This window comes from Euphorbia lathyris, chromosome 9 (genome assembly GCF_963576675.1).
Source record: "Euphorbia lathyris chromosome 9, ddEupLath1.1, whole genome shotgun sequence".
NCBI lineage: Eukaryota > Viridiplantae > Streptophyta > Magnoliopsida > Malpighiales > Euphorbiaceae > Euphorbia > Euphorbia lathyris.
The window spans coordinates 50932782-50939971 of NC_088918.1; positions in this window are offsets into that span (position 1 = coordinate 50932782).

Genomic DNA, 7190 nt, shown 5'->3' on the forward strand with positions numbered 1-7190 from the left:
AATAGTTCTTTCTGATTGTCCATCTGTCTGTGGATGAAAAGCTGCACTGAAATGCAATTTTGTTCCTAAGGAGTGCTGTAAACTGCCCCAAAATCTAGATGTGAATCTAGGATCACGATCTGAAACAATAGATATATGTACTCCATGCAACCTCACTATTTGTTCCACATAAAGTCTAGCCAATTTATCCATCGAGTCTGTCTGTTGAACCGGTAGAAAGTGAGCAGATTTCCTAAGTCTATCCACTATCACCCATATACTATCGTGTCTATGCCTTGTTCTTGGTAATCCCATCACAAAATCCATAGTGATCCTCTCCCATTTCCACTCTGGTATGGTTAAAGGTTTTAGTTTTCCCACGGGAGCTTGATTTTCGGCTTTAACCTGTTGACATGTCAAACATTTGGAAACAAAATCAGATACATCTTTCTTCATTGTAGGCCACCAGTAAAAAGGTCTCAAATTTCTGTTCATCTTTGTCATTCCTGGGTGCATAGCATAAGGAGAATTATGTGCTTCCTGTAGAATTTCTGATCTTAAATCTGCTACATCTGGAACACATAATCGACTACCTATCATCATAGTTCCATCATCTTCCACAGAAATATCAGGTCTTTTACCTTGTTGTACACGATCTCGCATTTTCTGTAAATAAGGATCATGCCATTGTGCTTCTTGGATCCTTTCTTTCAAATTTGGTTTTACCCGTAGTGTAGCCATCAAACCTGTTACTTCATTTACTTCTAACTGCACATCCATGGCTCGCATCTCCACTAGTGAATTTAAACTATAACTCTTCATACTAGCCACAATATCAACACTCTTTCTACTCAAAGCATCTGCAACCACATTAGCTTTTCCTGGATGGTAATCTATTGTACAATCATAATCTTTTAATAACTCAATCCATCTCCTTTGTCTTAGGTTCAACTCCTTTTGTGTAAAGATGTACTTCAAACTCTTGTGATCAGTGAGAATCTGAAATGTCTCGCCATATAGGTAATGTCTCCATACCTTCAATGCATGGATGACTGCTGCCAACTCTAAGTCGCGTGTGGGGTAATTCATCTCATGAGGTCTCAGTTGCCTAGAAGCATATGCAATGACTTTCCCATTTTGCATTAGAACACATCCCAAACCTTGTCCCGAGGCATCTGTATAAACAACAAAGCCACCACCTTCAGAAGGTAACACTAACACTGTTGCGGAAGTCAATCTCTTCTTTAGTTCCTCAAACCTTTGGTGACATTTATCATTCCATTGGAATACGACTCCTTTTCTTAGCAATTTAGTTAATGGACCTGCAATCAGAGAAAACCCCTCTACAAATCTCCTGTAGTAACCAGCTAACCCAAGAAAACTCCTAAGCTCTGTAACGTTCTTTGGCGGTTCCCATTCATCAATAGCTTTAATTTTGGAAGGGTCGGGTTGAACCCCTTCACCTGACACCACATGACCAAGGAATACAACTTCATCCATCCAAAATTCACATTTGCTCAGCTTTACATACATCTGATTATCTCTTAAAATTTTCAAAACAATTCTCAAATGTTGTTCATGCTCACCCATAGTTCTTGAGTACACTAGGATATCATCAATGAACACCACAACAAACTTATCTAGATATGGCTGAAAATTCTTGTTCATTAATTCCATGAAAGCTGCAGGAGCATTAGTCAAGCCAAAAGGCATCACAAGAAACTCAAAATGACCATACCTTATACGAAAAGCAGTTTTAGGTATGTCAGCTTTTGCAACTCTCAATTGCCAATAGCCCGATCTTAGATCAATCTTTGAAAAATGATGAGCTCCTCTAAGCTGATCTAGCAAATCATCAATCCGAGGCAATGGATACTTGTTTTTCACTGTCATTCTGTTCAGTTGTCTGTAATCAATACACAATCGCATACTTCCATCTTTCTTCTTCACAAATAATACAGGTGCTCCCCACGGTGAAGTACTAGGTCGTATAAACCCCTTCTCAAGTAGTTCTTTTATTTGTTTCTTCAATTCTTGTAATTCCATTGGAGCCATTCTATATGGAGCAATTGATATAGGAGATACTCCTGGCATGGTCTCAATAGGAAAATCAATCTCCCTATGAGGTGGTAATCCTAGTAGTTCATCTACGAATACATCTGCAAAATCTCTCACCACTGGAATATTCTCCAATTTGCCTCCATCCTCCCTAGTGTCAACAACATGAGCTAAATATGCCTCACACCCATTTCTAATCCATCTGATTGCTTGAATTGCAGATATTAAACAAGACGGCACAACCTTTCTCTCCCCAACAAATAACACAGTTGACTCTGAAGTAAAATGTAACACAACTTCCTTTGAACAACAATCAACTTTAGCTTCATATTTACACAGCCAATCCATCCCCAAAATAATATCAAATTCTCTAAACCCCATAACTACTAAATCTATAGGGAACTCACTTCCCCTCACTTTTATAGGACAATCTCTCAGAACCTGATTTACAATAACATTATTCCCAACTGGTAGGATAACTCCCACATCATATCCTAATGGTTCTACCTTCCCATTTATTTTCAATATAAACTCAGGTGTTATGTATGAATGAGTGGATCCAGGGTCAATCAAAACAAAAGCTAAGTTATCAAGGATAGAAATTGTACCGGATATAACCTCTGGTGCTATTTGAGCTTCACCCCTCGTCATATTGAAGGCTCTATTTCGTGGTAAATTTTGTGTCTGTCCACCCATAGGAGCATCATGTCTACCCCCTCTACCTCCTCCTCGACCTCTGCCTCTATCCACTCCAGCTGCACCACCTCCTATATTAGACTGAGGTTGAACTCTCTCTCCTCTATCAACTAGTAAGGGACAATCATTACGATAATGGCCTGTTTCTCCACACTCAAAACATGTACCCTTCTTAAATGAACCATAACACTCTCCTGTGTGAGATCGGCCACATCTACCACAAACTAGGGAAGGTCCCCAACACTCACCTCTGTGTACCCGTCCACATGTCTGACAAGCTGGAAAAGATGTTGTCCTCGCTCCTCTTCTATACCCACTATTAAACCGACCACCTGAAAATCTGTTACTACCAACAGATGGAGCACTACTCAAAACATCTCCAAATCCGCCCCGTGGTCTAGTCCCACCATAATGGATACTACTACTATCTCTAAATTGTTGAGAATAGCCTCGAGAAGAAATTGAGAATCCACCTCTCTTTAATGGCCTGCTAGACTGACCCTCTGTATCAAATCTAGCCCTTTTGGTTACAAAAAGTTGTTCTCTATCTTTCACAATTTCCTCAGCTCTGAGTGCAGATTCTACTAACAATCTAAAGCTCGTTTCATGTGCATGAATCCCCATTCTAACATCTGGGTGTAGACCATGTTCAAACCGACGACATTTTGCTTCTTCTGTAGCCACATTTGCAGGTGCATATTTGGCTAAGGTGTTAAACTTAAGCTCGTATTCAGCCACAGACATATCCTCCTGCATAAGGGTCAAAAACTCTGTTTGTTTCCTATCTTTGTATATCATTGGCATGTATTTATTAGTGAACAACTTCTTGAAAATATCCCATGTTATTTCAGTTCTAATTCTTGTCCTTTTTATAGATCTCCACCATTCTAAAGCTTCTCCAGTGAAAAGATTAGAAACATATTTTTCTCCTTTTTATAGATCTCCACCATTCTAAGCAGCCGAATGAGAAGTTCTTCGTCAAGGTGTACCCAAGTGTGAAGAATCATGAGGTTCTCAGATGTAGATGGTTCTCCCCAAGCTTCATAACACATGAGCAACCATTTTGTGAATGGATTGCGAAAAACAGATGGGCTGGACTCTTTTTGCTTGCTGGAAGAACCTACCCTAGGTTAGTACGTGAATTCTACTCCAACCTCTGTGTTGATGGAAGTGATGCTGACCATCTAGTCACTCACGTTAAAGGTAAGAAGCTCACCATTACCCCTTCCTATCTCGCAATCTTGCTAAACCTTCCAAACACCGGAAAGGAATTCAGGACCACTAAGGAAAAGCTTGACCACACAGCCACTTTCTGTAAACCTGAGGGACACAAAGGGGAAATACCCAGCACGTGCATGGGGCAAAACCAAAAGATGGTGCACTATATACTAACCAACTTCATCTTCCCAAAATTCAACGCAGTATCATCCGCCTCAAACTTCGAGCAATGCTTCATTTGGCACATGCTGACCTACAGCCCCCTCAACATGCCTGTATTTCTGGTAGGAGCACTCCAACGGAGTACTATCAAGCTCAGGCTGGGTTCTCTTATTACCCGAATCCTTGAAGATCACCAAATCGACTTGATAAATGAAACAGAAACGGTGGGAACTGAAATTACGGCTGTGCTGTTGTTTGGGTTAGTATACAACCAACCTATCAAGCCCAAGAAGGGGAAAGGGGTCATCGAGGAAGCTTAGGGGGAAGCTGAGGGGGAAGCTCAGGAGGAAGACGATGCTGAGCTACCTCAGGACGAGAATATCACTGTAGCCGAAGCCGCTGTCCAAACCAAGCGAGAAAAGAAACGCAAGGCAATCCAAACCAGCTCAAAGGATGTTGATGCTGTCCCCAAGAAAATTTGGGTTGTCTCTAAGGGGAAGAAAATTGATGCTGACCAAGGTAAGTCAGCAGAGAAAAGAAAGAGGCAAGATGAGCCTGAGGAGTTAGAAAGTGAGGAAACCCCTCTGAAGAAGAAGAAGAAAACTGCTGAGCTGAGTCCAGTTGAAGCTGTTCCTCTTGGATTTGCAGTTCCTGATGATTCTCACTTTATCAGAAGCCAAGAGATTGACCTTGAGCAAATTCCTGCTGATCAAGAAGCAGAAGAACTAAGCAGTGATGAAGATCAGCATGATACTGATGAGGATATTGAGCAATATCAAGAAGCTCATACTGAGCAAGAACAAACAGGCAATATTGAGCAAGTTGAAAGTCCAGCCGTACAGGATGAGACAGGTGATGCTGAGCTCCCAGAGCAAGAAATAGTTAGGGAAGGGCTCAACACTGATCTAGGAATAGAATCATCTATTGATTCCATTCCTGCTGACTCACCTCCTCCGAAGAAGGCTTAAGAAGAAGGCCTACAAATCTCTAGCTATTGACCTCCTGGATGATTGATGCGCCTTCCATAAAGAAGACTCACTAAGGGATAAGTGTACCCCGTCGTTATCAAGTAATAAAATTCTGGAAAGTCCAGGTATCGTCCACAGGCTTTATTTCTGCAAGTATCGAGTTACTTGGTTTCAGGTGTTATCTAGGCTTATGGGGTTTTGAGTTGGTTTTTCTTAAGTTAATCTACTCCTAGGTTGAATTATACTACTCCTAGCTAAGTTATCTGATTCTAACTAAGTTATTCTACGCCTAATTAAGTTACTCTACCCCTAATTAAGTTAAACTACTCCTAAGTGATCTTTTACCAATGCAATTATCCGAAGGAACATGAAGGGATACGATGATAATGAAAATAGATTGTTTAAGCAATTGAATTAAAACCTAAGTCACTTGTGTCCGAGGCGATTAACCCGACCTATCCTCCTAAAGTCCCTAGTTCGTGATTCCCTTGTAAGGCCGAAACTAGCTCTAAGGCTCAGCAATTTGGGCTTAATCTTCTATAGGGTCGTCAATCCTATAGGCACTGACTAGGTCAGATTCAGCTCGCAATATGTGCCAACTTAATTTTGGGATTATCGAATGAGTTAAACCAATCAGACAAAGCGTAAGACAAAGATTGAAGCAATAAAACAATTGAAGAAACAAAACTATAATATATATCAAAGATGAAAAGTATTGTCACGAAGTTACAATGAGCCTAGGATTCATAACATGTATCAGAGGCTAGACAGAATGTAAAAGAAGAAGAATCCCTTTCAGGGAACCTGTCTACCAATGCAGGCGTCTTCCTAGGACTTAAGGATGGAGCTTAAGCAATCCTCGGTGAGTGGAGCTTCGGAGGTGTCTTCAATGGAGGTTTGAAGGATATGGAGGAGGTGGAGAGGATTTCTCAAGATGAAAAACTAAGAAAATTACAAAAGATAAAAGATGTCTAATTTACATTGGAAAAATCCTATTTATAGGCGCGGCTCGGGCCCTTTTCTTGACCTATTTCGTGTCCTTATGCAGGTAGGAAGTCGTGGGGCCGGTCGTGGAGTCGTGGGGGCGGAATTGGTCTTTTTGACCAATTCCCGCAGGTCTGCTCGCCGAGCAGGGCGAGCAGGCCTCTGAGGGCCTGCTCGGCGAGCAGTGCCTGGGCAGCTCACCGAGCAGCGCCCGGGCTGCGCGCCGAGCAGCGCCTGAGCTGCTCACCGATGCTCAATTCGCCGAGCGACTGCCAGGGGTCCCCGAGACACAATTTTTGCCTGAAATTGATCATGTTTTAGCCTGCACACGCACATAAACTCCAAACAACTTTAGTCGAAAGGCTAAATTGACCCGCCAATCGCTTATTTTAAGCAAACGCTTCGTTTGGTGCGACTTTTGACGGATCAATTAGCTTCAAAAGATAACGGAATTATAATATGCATGTCATTTTGGCCGTATTTGCCTAAATTGATCATAAAACGAGCCTGAACAATGAAAAGTAAATAAAACATTTCCAATTTCTAACTAACTCACACAAAAGCATTTAAATGCGAGAATTGCTCGCTTATTAACTAAATAACGCTAAAAACCGTTCTAAAAATGTACCCAAAGATAGGGGTTTTTGACCCCTATCAAACCTCCTCGCACTTAAAACTTTACTTGTCCCCAAGTAAACTAAAAACTAAACCCGCAATCACAAGCAAGCTAAAAAACCTCCCAGTTTGACTAGGTGCTTGACACAATTTCGAGCATCTGTAATTACATGCATTCAGAAATACAAGGTAGAGACACGATATCCAAAAGCCGCATTTCAATTATCATAGGTCATATGTTTTAAGAAAAGGGCACATGTTCAATTAAACGAGCTTGAGGGGATCGCTAAGTAAAACACCTCACCATAGGTAGTTCACTCATTTCACACAATTTTAGTGGCTAAAGTGTTTACTCTCGGCTTATGTTCTTGCTTAGGATTACGTTGATTTTGCATGTTCATCCGGGTTCCTCTACTATGCTATATGACTCCGATGATATCAAAAACAGCCTCGAATTGGGGTTGTAATGTGGTTAGAGGGTTAAAGGTACAACAAGGGTTAATAGTTCTA